General features: G+C 45.8%; 1 protein-coding gene across 2 annotated transcripts in view; it reads left to right on the top strand.

Annotated features, from left to right (window-relative positions):
* The first annotated feature begins 307 nt into the window (after positions 1 to 307).
* The window catches only part of LOC137862567 (high mobility group protein HMGI-C-like), a 41,794-nt gene continuing 29,768 nt past the window's right edge, over positions 308 to 12,333 (top strand). The window contains exon 1 of one of the 2 annotated variants that reach the window (XM_068694781.1): positions 308 to 423. The gene's annotated coding sequence lies outside the window, so the exon portion shown is untranslated. The remainder of the gene's footprint in view (positions 424 to 12,333) is intronic. The other variant, XM_068694782.1, reaches the window with a different exon arrangement.

The following is a 12,333-nucleotide window of genomic DNA, read 5'->3' as shown; positions in this document are numbered from 1 at the left end:
GCCACACGTCTCCGTAACTGCTTAACCTAGAAATCCATTGCTAAAAAGATCTGACACCATAACACCCTGGAAAAGACTCCTCTCTCCTCCCTCCCCCTACTCTGCTCCTTCTCTTTTCTTTTCCCAGGATATATGAAAAGCTGTAACTACCAAATCAAAATCTATTTGATTTTTGTACTCCCTTGATAACCGGGCAGCTGATCTCTATCACCTGGCTAAGGCTTATCTGCTGCCTCCAGCCTCCCTGCTGCAGCAATTGGTTCCTGCGGGGACAGCGCTGGGTTATAAAGTGAGACTGATATCATGGTCAGGGCCCTTTGCTTTCTGACTGTGACCATTGTTGCAGAGATGTTCCTGAGCAAGCGGCTTTTTCTGGGAAGAGTAGAAGGAAGAACTGGGCCTCTGGGATTTAGAGGTTCAAAGGTATATTTTTAATCTCGATCTTTTTTTTTCCCATTTAAGTTGTGAAGTGATGCTAGGGAACATACAGGGTCAACAGCATGAGCTAGAGTCAAGGTAATGGGTTGGTGGTTTTGCGTTAGCTCTTAAACTTTCCAGGTGAGAGCCTGTTCTGAAAACAGGTTTTGTGGAAAAAAATGACAGCTGCTGTACTTAAGTATAATTCTGTCCATTTTTAACTCTAATTGTATTTTTCCTGTAACTCAAGGATGAGGTTAGCAGGGTGGTGAAGATCCTTATCTGCACAGCTGGATTCAGGCAGCTCACCCCCAGCCATGTAAAACTAGTAGGATGTGGGAATGAGAGTGATCCCATCCCTTCTGGCTAAATCACGTCCTAACTGTAGTAATTTGGTTGTCTGGAGCCACTGGTAAGGCTGTACCCAGGTAAGCACCTTGTAATACCCAAGGTGGGAGATGAGGAAGCAGAATCCACCACAGCTGTGTTGATCTTATGGTTCAGCTGTTGGGTGTAATTATATTTCCTTTAATAGAGCACTAGTTCAGGGTGAGAGGGATTAGAGTTAAAACAGATTGCCTTTCTTCCCTAGAACTGAGCAGTCTGGAGAGCACATGCAGCTTTTTGGCAGTTTGGTTAAAGATCTCTTGGCAGTACAGCTGCAAGAGCATTTTGCTGCCCCAAGAAGAAGGATGCTGCAGGGCAGTCCTTGCAATGTGTGGTACCAGAAACAAGCTGGGCTAGCTGGGGTGGGGCAGCTGATAAGCCTCAGCCAAGCCCCAGAGATGAGCTGCAAGGAGCATGAAAATAAAAACATGAGGTAGTAATTATAGCTGCTTTGGAGAAGGGCCTTCCCTCCACAGGCTCCTTCTCAGGAGAAGCCACTCAGGGTTTATAGGGCTCCAAGAGAAAACTGGGTCTGCTGCTTGTCGGCTCTCCTGTACGGCTGCAGCTCTGCTGAAGCACAAAGCCATCCCTCCACTCCTTGTTCTGCAATGCTGTCTTTAACGCTAGCACAGCCAAGCTAGCAGAGTGTGCTAATGTGGCTATGCTCAGGGAGGAAGCTCAGGTGGAGGCGTAACTCCTCTCTTTTCAGCTTTGCCTTCTTTAGATCTGTCCTAGTTGCAATACCGTCACCCATTGCTACCAATACCCTGGTGCAGCAATGGCCAGGCACTGGTTAGTTGGCTCCATTTAGTGGCATCTGCTTGATGTGACTCCTCTCTTTGCTAGGGTGGCCTGCTATGGGCACACCCTTAAATGCTTAGGTCACAAAGCAGCTCATTTTTGAAGCTATTTTGGCTATATATAATAACTAATAGAAACAAAATGGTGTAAGAACTAGCACGTTGAGTATTCCCAGACTGGCTGCTTGGTGTATCAGGGTGTTCACCCTGACGTGAACGTACTCAGCTGACTTATGAGCCCTTCAGCCAGGCTGAGAAATACTGCTTTGGCATTGCTCCCAAGCACTCACGTTGACCACTGAGATAAATGTAGGGTTTCTTTGCTTTCAAGTGAGCAAAACTGTTCCGGTTAGTGGTCTTTGTTTGCAACAGCCTAAAGCAAGCCAAAGTCCTAATGCACTGTAGGATGCCATAGTTTGGCTCCGATGCAGCACTCGGACACCCGACAGCATCAGCTGGATGCGCCTGAAATGCTGCCTGCTGCTGAGCATGTTACCGTGCCTCTTCTTTGCACCTGGCAGCTGGACACAGAGCCCTTGTGGCCATGGTTTGGTAAAGACTGGCAGTTTTATGGGATGGAATTAATTCAGGAGTAGGTGTTTGAAGCAGTACTGTATTCAGGGAGGAAAAAAAAAAAAAATCATAGGCAGTGGTTGTCCATAGCCTGGGTAGGTTATTTTATACTCCAAGGCTGTATAACTACGAGTGGTCAAGACACCAGAGCTCAGCTGCAGGCAGTGGATGGCCATGGGCAGTTATCCTCACTGAGCAGTGAAGTGCTGTTGTTCGAACCACCAGAATGAAAAGCAGCTACCTTCACACTGAGTGAAGGTAAAATGTTCTGTTCTGCATTCGAGTTTAACTAAAGGAGTGTGTATAACGTGCTACCTCAGCCCAGCGGACATACGCTAGCTTGCTAGCCAAGGAAACTGCACTGTTTGCAACCACACGGCCATGCCCTGCTTCTCCCCTGCTTGAATTAAAGTGGTTTGAGCACAGCCGCATAAAACTGAAGTCTAAAAAGGCTTTTAAAATGTGGATGCTTGTATTTATTTCCATATAACAGACCTTAACAATTAAAATAAATAAAAGTGGTGATAGAATCACTCTTCCCTGTGTGAATATTTCATAGTGACTGAGAGGAGGAAGAGAACAAGCACTCTTATGGCTTTGACACAAGGAATTCCCCGTTATAAATCTTGCTTTTCTGTGCAGTAATGCTTCTTAAAATACCACTTTTCTTCTCTTCCCACTCCTAGCAGAAACAATATTCCTTTATTCCTTCTAGAATACATGCACACAATTTTTCTTGCAAAGTGTGCAATCTTTCCTTCCCCTTACTAAATTGAAATTCAAAATTTCAGCTTGGCTTCCCAGAAAAGGTGGTGATGCTCAGTATAAGACAGTTTATTCCATCTGATGGCTTATTATCATTATTCACTTCACTTTTTTTCCTTTATATGAAAGCAGCTGTTAAAGGAACCAGTACACACTTACCACCAGCTAGCAAGAAAACTTGAGTCTCTTCTTGAGAGACTTCTTTGGCCACACAGGCTTTGCTAAGACTCATTCTGGGGCTGTGTTTAGAAGAACTGGACATGTCATTGGTTTTGGATACTAACCAAAATGTATTTAGATACAGCCTGAATGGATGCAAGACCTGTCAAGTATGTGTGCTCAGAACAGCTGTGCAGGGACATCCAGGTGAAGAGGAAAGGACTGGGATAGTGATAAAAGATCTGTAGTGTGACCCAGACAGTGGTGGGTGCAGAGTTGCAGCTCCTGACAGAAATAGAGGGGAGCTGAAGCCTGGGAAAGGTGACACCCTGCTTCTTATCCAGATGAAAATATTCAGGACACTACTGTTTTCATGCTGTATGTGTGTTCTTTCCTGCCTCCTTCAGTAGGATGAAATGCTCAGATAATTTCCTAGATAGAGGATTACTGTGTCTGCGTGTGCGTGTGTGTAAATGCATTATCAGTGCATGAACACTTCCAGTGTTCAAGAAATAAAATAAAATTAAAAAATGTTACTCAGGTAGCAGTGATGGATTCTGGATTGCATGAATGAAGCTCAGTAGAGCCTGCCGCAGCATAACCTTCCCCTCGGCAGGGGGGAAAGCTGAGCAATGAAGATGAGGTGACTTGCCTGAGACAATGTGAGGCCGAGTTAGGAACAGAAATCAGGAGATTTGTACTTAAGTCTAGCTTTCTGACAAGGTCACCCATCTTTCATCAATGAACTGGAAATGTGTGAGCTGTGCCTTTGTCTTTAGGAAGAAGAGATTTAATCCAAGTGGGTAATTTCAGTTTGGTCTGAAAGGCTTAGTGGCAGGTGAGAACTTTCTGCTTCCCATCATCCAGCTCTTAATTGCAGTTTTTGTTGTTGTTGTTTCTAGTTTGATGCTGCATTCTGAATCTCAATGGCATGGTGACAGCAAGACCATATAAACATTGCTCTGCTGCTGTCTGGTACCAGATTTGTTTTTCAGGATGGGCCCATCACAGTGTGAACTGCTGAGCCTGACAAAGTGTCAGGGCTTGACTGCAAGTGACTGGGGACGTGGCATAGCCAGAGGTGTGTCATGCCAGGACTCTTGCTGCGTGCAAAATGGGTGACTTTAGGCATGCGTGGCTACTGTCCTGTTCTTTCAAGGAGACAGGAGGTCACACCCCCTTTCCTTCCCTCTCCACAAGTTAAAGGAGGGTTGAAATGCAGGTCTGGGTTTGCAGTACAGTCTGTCTGGCTGACTCAGGTCCTCTCTGACAGAAAGGTATAATAAGGAAGAGCAGAATGCAAGAACACTTCATGGATGATTTGGGGAAAGGAGAAGTAAGGGAGAAGGAAACAAGCTGTTCGTACAGCTACGGGGTCTGTGCAGGTACCAGCATGGCCTAATGCAAGCAGTTGCTTTGGATGCGTTTGCTGCCTTATACTCCCTGAGAAAACATGAGTGATCCAAACAGCAGCAGTCTCTATGCCTAATAAATGCTGAATTCTTTTTGATCCTGCAGCCTTTGTCTTCTCCATTCCTCATATGCTCTGTGTTGCTCAGTGGGACAACTTTTCTGGTCAGTAAAAAATGGGGTGCTCCTTGCTAACGCTGCTTTTGAGCACAGGGCTGCTGACGCTAGGTACCCCACCGGTGGCTGTGTCCCTGCTGGCTGCTCAGGATCCCTTGGTGTTCCTAATCTAGAGCATCCCACAGTGAGACAGGGCTAATCTCCACATAAAACAGGTTTAAGGTTGAGGCAGCTCGTTAAGGGAGCCTGAAGCAGCAGCAGGGGCCCTGACTCCCTGCCCTGCCCCAGCAGAAGCTGGTGAAATGTGCAGTGGCTTCAGGAGAGCTGGCCTGGCCCCAAGGACTGCCAGGACGCTGCGGTAGCCTGGGGCGTACAGCTACAAAGGAAGGGGGAGAAAAACTGTGATAGAGTGAACGGGAGGAAAAAGGGTAGGAATAGGGATTGAATCCAGCTCCTTCTTCTACAGGGGAGAAATTAACATTTCTTTTAAGCCAACGAGATGGCAGAGCCTGGCTGCACAGAGATAAGTGTGTACAGCAGCTGCCCAGTGGGATTGTACGGGCTGACAGTGTTTAGCATGCTGCACGGAACAGCCTCGGAGCCAACTCTGCTCAGAGAGGTGTCCCGGGGTGAAAAACCCACAGCAGGCGGGGGGGGTGCAGGTGCTGAGGCCTACAAGAAGCGGCTTCTCCACTCCGGCCTGATGAGCGCCTGGATGAAAGAAGAGGTGAAGCAAGTGTGTGTGAAGGACACGTAGCTCGTATCACTGCTGCCTGCTGAGGTGACAAGGAGTTTAATGAGGACGCCCTGACCACCGAGTGTGGCTGTGCTGCCTGTGCAGGTAGGCCGGTGCTGTCGGGGTGGCTGCTGTGAGCATGATGGGGCCAGGCTCTGAGGAGGAGAAAGAAGCACATGGTGAGCAGTGGTGAAGTCAGCTTACGTATTCCTGCCTTGTTCCTGGCCATGTCTCACATTGCCACACTGCAAGCTGGGATGCTGGCATGGTCTGGCTTAAAGCAATGCTTTTCTTGGGGTGCTAAGAGCAGAGTTATTCTGTGTTCTCTGTAACATCTGGAAAGTGGGCTTTTGCCTTGGTGCACCTGAGGTGGCTCTTCAGCAAGGAGCTGGCACAGACCACTTTGAGCACATCTCCAGGAATGGCCAACAATTTATCATGGAAGCTTTCAGGAGAAAGATGTTTAATGCTGAGCTGTAGTTTAAGCCTGTTTTATCACTACTAGCTCGCTGTGTAAGGAAATTACAAGATGGGGAACTACCTGCTCAAAGTAAAATAAGAATATTTTGCATGTGCTTTTTTTTATACAGAACTGCAGGGCAATATTGACAATACGAAGTTAGTCTGGGCAGAGGAAATGAACCATCAAATCTCTGCAGAGAGGATGAGGACTGTAATGCTTGCTGCTGAGAGCAGTACAAGATCCCTCTTGAATATCAGTGGAAAATGATGAGATATTTTCACAGGGTGGATATGCAAGACAAAATAGATACATGGTTCACGGTGAAACACTGGCAGGACTACCTTGGAATGAGGAAATCATCTTCATATCTTCTGGGATTCTCCTAAATTAAATGGCTGATGTTTTAGAAAATTGACATGAGTTATTTCAGGGATGTATCCCCCAAGTTCTTATTACCATGCTGTTAGGAGAATGTCCTGATTTTCTGCAATTAAACAAAGATAGGTAACTGTTTAACATTCTGTGACTGCAGCCAGTAGCTGTATTAAATTAGTGTGTGTGCAGAGACAGATAGCATCCGTAGGAATGCAGTTGGCCAAAATAAGATAACAAGGAGGAATGGAGTGGCTTACTACCTCTGCTAGATTAGCAGCCAAAATATTTGAGGAAGAAAAGGACCAAATGGCAATTTTTTTTGCTTTAACATTTATAACTGTAGTACTCTTTCTTGGCATCTTACATCTCAACTCTTTTGTCTCTTCTTTCTAATTCTCTTTATGTGTAAAAATGCCTTGTATAGTCAACAACTCCATTGCTCTTTAAAAACAGGTACCATGTAAAAGGGACTTGTTAGTCTGTTCTGCTGCAGTTGTTAGTGCTGAAAAGGTGGAATTGTGTTTCTGGAGGTAACAGGCAGTCTGGATATTTCCCTGAGACAATTGCTTCTCCTGAGTTGATGTTCATTGCCTCTCTGCATAGCTAAAAGCAGATCTTAGCAGAACTTAGTAGTATTCTTTCAGTGTTGGTCTGCCCGCATACATGATCACCAATAATCAGCCGCACAGTAGCAGCTTGTTTTCTGCTATCTGGCTTGTTGGAGATGATATATGAAGTATAAAGAATACTGTGAGATGTTTTTCTTAAGCTACGTTAAGCCCACTGTGCTGACAGCAGCAAAACAGAACTTGTTTTGACAGGGAGTTGAGCTCATGTGACACATAAGCTAAATGCAGGAAAGATGAGGATCTCTATCAGACCCTGGTGATTTTTTTCTTTTGTGGGTCATTTTAAAAAGCCTTTCCCCAGTGCTTTCCTAGCCTCCCAGCGCTTATTTTCTGAGCTGTCACCTTCTCCACAATGTGAAAGACACTTTTTTTCCCCCCGTTGGTCTTTATAGCTTGCAGCACAATTCAAAGGCTCGAGATTTATTTTAAGATTTATGGATCATTACAATATTGGTAGTGTTGCATCTTTATGTGGTGGTGATATGTCACCGTGAGTTGTTGCTTCCAAGGAAACTGATGCAGTTCGACAGCAGGAAGACAGTGTCGTGTCTCATGACATGGTTCTTCTGCACCAGGGGCACTTCGGAGGAGTTAGGACCCCAACACAGATGGCGTAAGCCTGTAATCACTCTGTCGTCTCTGAGGCAAGCATGGGGAATTCAAATCATCTTCAGGGCATGGATCAGATGGATATTTTTTTTCCTGTAACCATCAAGGGGCAATTGCTACCCCAACAGGTCATCGAGCCAGCTCACTCTGCCACAGTCTGAAAGATAGATTGCTTTAGGTCTGGCGTTTATTCATGCCGAGATGGATATGAATAAATCCTGTGCTCCAGTATGTAAGCTGTTTGCATAGCAGGGGTCGGAAAGGTCCCATTCCTCTTTTCCCTCTGTACAATGTTGCATTATGAGGGCTTTGCATTCTTCTGAAGGATGAAATATTTGAGGTTGCAAAAATCAGAGTGCTGAAGGTTAATGGACCCTAAGGGTCTGACAAATATCATTAATGCTCCTCCATTAATCACCTAGACTGGGGGAACCTACTGGTCTGTGCTGGGTTTCCCCCTGGGCCTGCCCTAGTTCCCGTACTAAAGGAGGGGTGCATGTGCTCAAGGTCTCTTGCAAGCATGATGCCAGGAGGCAGGCATGGTCTGCACCCTGTAACCAGGATTACAGAGTTTACCTATCCCATGGTTTGGATCTAGTGGGTTCATTTATCCAATAACTGGATTTCTTGTTTCAATCGGTGTTTCCTGCTGGGTTGTCCTCTGGATAATGGGCTTGCTGCTGCTGTGAGTATAGCAGAGAAACCACAATGGTACGTGGAGCTTGCCTTAACAATAAGGAACTGCTCAGATGTTTTCTGGTACGTGAAGGTGACTTGAAAAACTGCTCACTCATAGAAGTGTGCTGCCAGAAGTCTTCTCCCTGTACTTGTTGTTCTGTGACCAGCCACCAACATGCAATAACTAAAAACCAACATTACCCGATAATTGTGGGGTCTGATGGCAGTCCAATTTCCAGGGGCCCGGTAACAAGTGGGTGTTACATCAGGAACTGGAGCCCTTCTCCAGGGCTGCATGAGCCGTGGAGGCCTTGTGGAGGCCATCCTGGCCGTATTGTAGCGAGGTGGGATGAGCTGGCAAAGTTCCTCCATGTGCTGTATCTCTTCTCAAAGTGCTGGTCCAACAAAATACTAAGTAAAGCGATGAGCACTGGTAAAATACTCTGGGACTGGAAGTTGGGAGCAGCATTAGGGTCACCAGAAGAATTTAGAAAAAACTCTTTGACCTTCCTAGTGCCAAGCCTCTGATTTCATTGAAGTCAGCAGCAGAGCTTGCAGTGACCTCATCTGTGCAGGACAGAGTCAAGAAACACAGCACTTGTCTTGCTGCCTTGCCCATGGCAATGTCACCAGCTGTCACCAGCACTGAACCTGGTCCTGGCAGGTGGATGAAGGATGAAGGAGTCCCTTAATATGTAGGAGAAATGATTAATAAGTTTTCTAATATGTTGTTATAACAACCAGCTGTTTGCTTTTGCCTCTGCTTGTCTATGTGCTAGGGTTGAGCAAGGAACAGAAGTGAACAGCACAGTGCATGCAGCCCACACGGTGCTGGTGCACACCCCTTTTGCTCACTGTCACCGCCGTAAGTAGGATCTGGGGAGAAGCTGAAGCGTTGGGGGGCCAGGAGTAGGGTGGCTGCAGAGAACTGAAGGGCTGTGGCAGTTGCACTGGGATGTGGCTTAAATGGTACAAGGAAACACAGCCAGGGCTCTGCTTCTGCAAGTGGGGCCAGCTCTGTAGATCAGTGAAGTGCCAGCGATTTACTGTAAATGAGATATAATATGCTGCAGTGAGTGTGTAGCCTGAATGCTACCCATTATTCCCCTTGAGAACCTCAGAAGGCATCACAGTCTCAACTGAAGAGCTAAAACAGGGAGGAGTGTCAAATAGCCCTCACTGGTAAGTCTTGCTGCTGGTGGAAGAGCCAGCCTCTTGTGCCAAGCAATGTGTGTGTACTCCATTTGGCTGGAGTCGGTCTATTATTTTTCATTTTGTACCATTTACTCTGCAGTCGTACTTTGTAACACATCATTCCGGTACAGTTTTTATTACAGAGTATAGGAAGTGCAGAAAGTAGTTTATTTACTTCTCTCCATCTCTAGCAGTGATAGCATAAACAGAGATGTTTCTCACACACAGGAGCTGTGGGGACAGGACTGCTCCCTCACACAGGCAGGGCTCAAGGCAGTATTGCTCTAGGCTTTGCACAAGCACATGGATATGCCGTGTTTGGGTAAAAGAAAACATGTTCAATAAGATAGAGATCCTACAGGCCATCACTTCTGAATGCAGGAGAGCAGCTAATGTTGCCATAATGGCTCGAGTCGGGTAGCGGCTCTTCTCAAGCTGCGGGTGTAATGGAGATGAGTGTCAGGCACTGACACTCATTGTTACAGGCGAGGGACCTGCATCATTTGAGGTGGCTGACTTTGAACGTCCTCTGTCTGTGTCTGAGGAACTAGATCTGCTCTGCAGACTTCTAAAGGACTGCTGCACCCATCTGGTGTTGCCCTGCATGGCATGTAGCTTACGTGAGTGGCCGAGGTTTATCTCTGCCCCTTGCTTCCCGGTGTGGTACTGGATCTCCCTGTCAGATCCTTGTGTGTTCCTCCGTGAAGGATCTCAAGCCCTGGCTAGAGATGGATTATTCCTCCTCTGTGGCTATCGTAAACCCATCAGTGGCCAGCATAGTCTTATATTTGATAGTTGCTGCAGTATCGCACACAGGGTCAGTGTTCTAGTCAGCCAAAAGCCAGGTGATAAGATAGGATGCTCTTGGCCTCTCTTTCAAAGAGACTTCTGCCCTTGTCAGAATCACTTCAATCTCCCAAGGCACTTTCAAACAGCACCTGTGTTCATGAACAGAGGTGCTGAGCCACATCTCCAGTCTTGCTGAGGGCTACTAGCTGCACACCGGAGTTTGACACTGTAATAATAAATTTCTTTTGTCAGATGAAATTAATCTTGGATTATCTGCTTCACCAATCCAAACACAGGCTTCTACATTAGCATCCACTTTCCTTAGGCTTGAATCTTTCAGGAAATAGATGCAAATTGGAAAGCCTACGTAAGTTAACCAAGGTTGTAAATCCAGCCACATCACACGTGAGCCCGGGAGGTAGAGAACAGCTTTCAAACCACTTCCCACAAATTGGGAGTGAGCGCTGCACTCTCATACATCTTATTAAAGCTGTGGTGAGAAACAGGCTGGCTAATACAGTGACCCTGTGCTCGAAGCAACCACTGCCATCTAAGGAACAAAAAATACTGTCACCTACCTCCAGCCAATACAATCCAGATTAATTTCTGCCCCCTGAATTAACACACCAAAGCCTTGTAATGAGCCCCTCAGGGCTATGCTCAATAGATCTGCCCCAAGCTTGCTGTGTGAAGAGCTCTGTGGTAAATCAGAGGAGCCCTCTGCCATCACCTGCCTCGTTTGGGTCCCTGCATGCATCACCTGCACCTGTGAGATTTGGGTGTCGGATTTGGCAGGTGGGTTACTCCTAGGAAAAAGGTGTGAGAGGGTGCACAGTGGCGGCAGCAGCGCTGTGCAGTGAGGAGGTGTCTGAGCTGGCAAAGCCCTTTGCTTTAGGCCTGGAAGCAGGATTGCCAAGGGGAGATAATTACATCAAAGCATCCTACAGCTGAGGGGCTCAAGCACAAAACTTTCTGAACTGGACCAAGCCAATATATGGAGGTGTCCTTTGCTGTGCTGTGTGGATGTTAACCCCTTTGTCTTTACCCCAGTTGTTTGACATTTCATTTCAGGAAACACTTCTGTTTTCTTGTTTGTTTTGTTTCAGGGTTTTTAGGTATTTTGATATTTTTTTTTCTTCCCAGAGTACATGCTTACAACTGAAGTATTAGAAACCTCAGAATTGTAGTCAAAGCATAATTTAAAAACATGCTAGGAGTGGAAATGCAATTAAGGTGCCTTAACGGCCTTTACTCTGCCCTGCAGCAATGCAAAGGAAAACAATTTGTTTTTAAAGGTTATTGTAATCTAGAGCTTTAAAACCTTACATGCCTTAATCATTACTAAATGGTTATTGGAGAAGTTTACCTTCCTCAGCCATAAACAACTGCTAAGTAAAATGTACCCTTTACATCTTCACTAGGCAAACAGCACAACCAATTGTCACTGTGGCCATTTCATAAAAGACTGAGCCAAATATCAGCAAATGAAGCCATGTCAGGTCTCAGCTGACTATTGAATAGCAAGGGTCATACCAAGCACAGCTGTGGGCCTCCCTACCTTTTTTTGGCTTCACGTGAAGAAGAAAAAGCTATTTATCAAAGCCGTATTTCCATACGAAAGGCATGTTTCAGTTTGGTCCTGCAATCACCCACTCCGGTGCTTAGCTTGATATTCCTGGGGACTACTCGCACATTTCATGTCAAGATTAACATTTGGTTTTCTAGCATGAGGGCTGATTCTGTCTTCTCAAAGCTTCTGTTTCCTTGCATCTTGAAGTACAAAGACAAGGGGCAAAAGAATGATCTTTGTCAGGCACAAACGACTTGTTCTGACCAGCAGGACTGTGCTCTGGGAAACTGCTACCAGCCTGTCCTCACCTGGGCTTCCACCAATTTGCCCCTATGATGTGTTAGGTCATAGGGGACCACAAAAGAGAAGTAATCTGCTCCTTAGGCTGATTTATCTTAAGGTGATGGAGAGCTTGGAGTACTTGTTTTTTCCATTTTTAAAATCTTTCAAGATGAAAAATCTGCTGCCTTTCTCAAAGGACACTTGCAATATTTGCTTGAGCAAAGTACAATTCTTCATACTGTATGAAGGTTTTTATCTGTCTGTGCATCTTTGCCATTATATATCCTCACGTGAGCCATAGGACGAGGATTTCGAAAGCTGTAACTTCTGTCTTTTCCTCACACCAGAAACTACAGTAAGGTTGAACCAATCAGATATTT

Source organism: Anas acuta, chromosome 11 (genome assembly GCF_963932015.1).
Source record: "Anas acuta chromosome 11, bAnaAcu1.1, whole genome shotgun sequence".
NCBI classification, from domain to species: Eukaryota; Metazoa; Chordata; class Aves; order Anseriformes; family Anatidae; genus Anas; species Anas acuta.
Note: the sequence above shows the minus strand (reverse complement) of the source record. Positions and strands in the feature narration are given on the sequence as shown.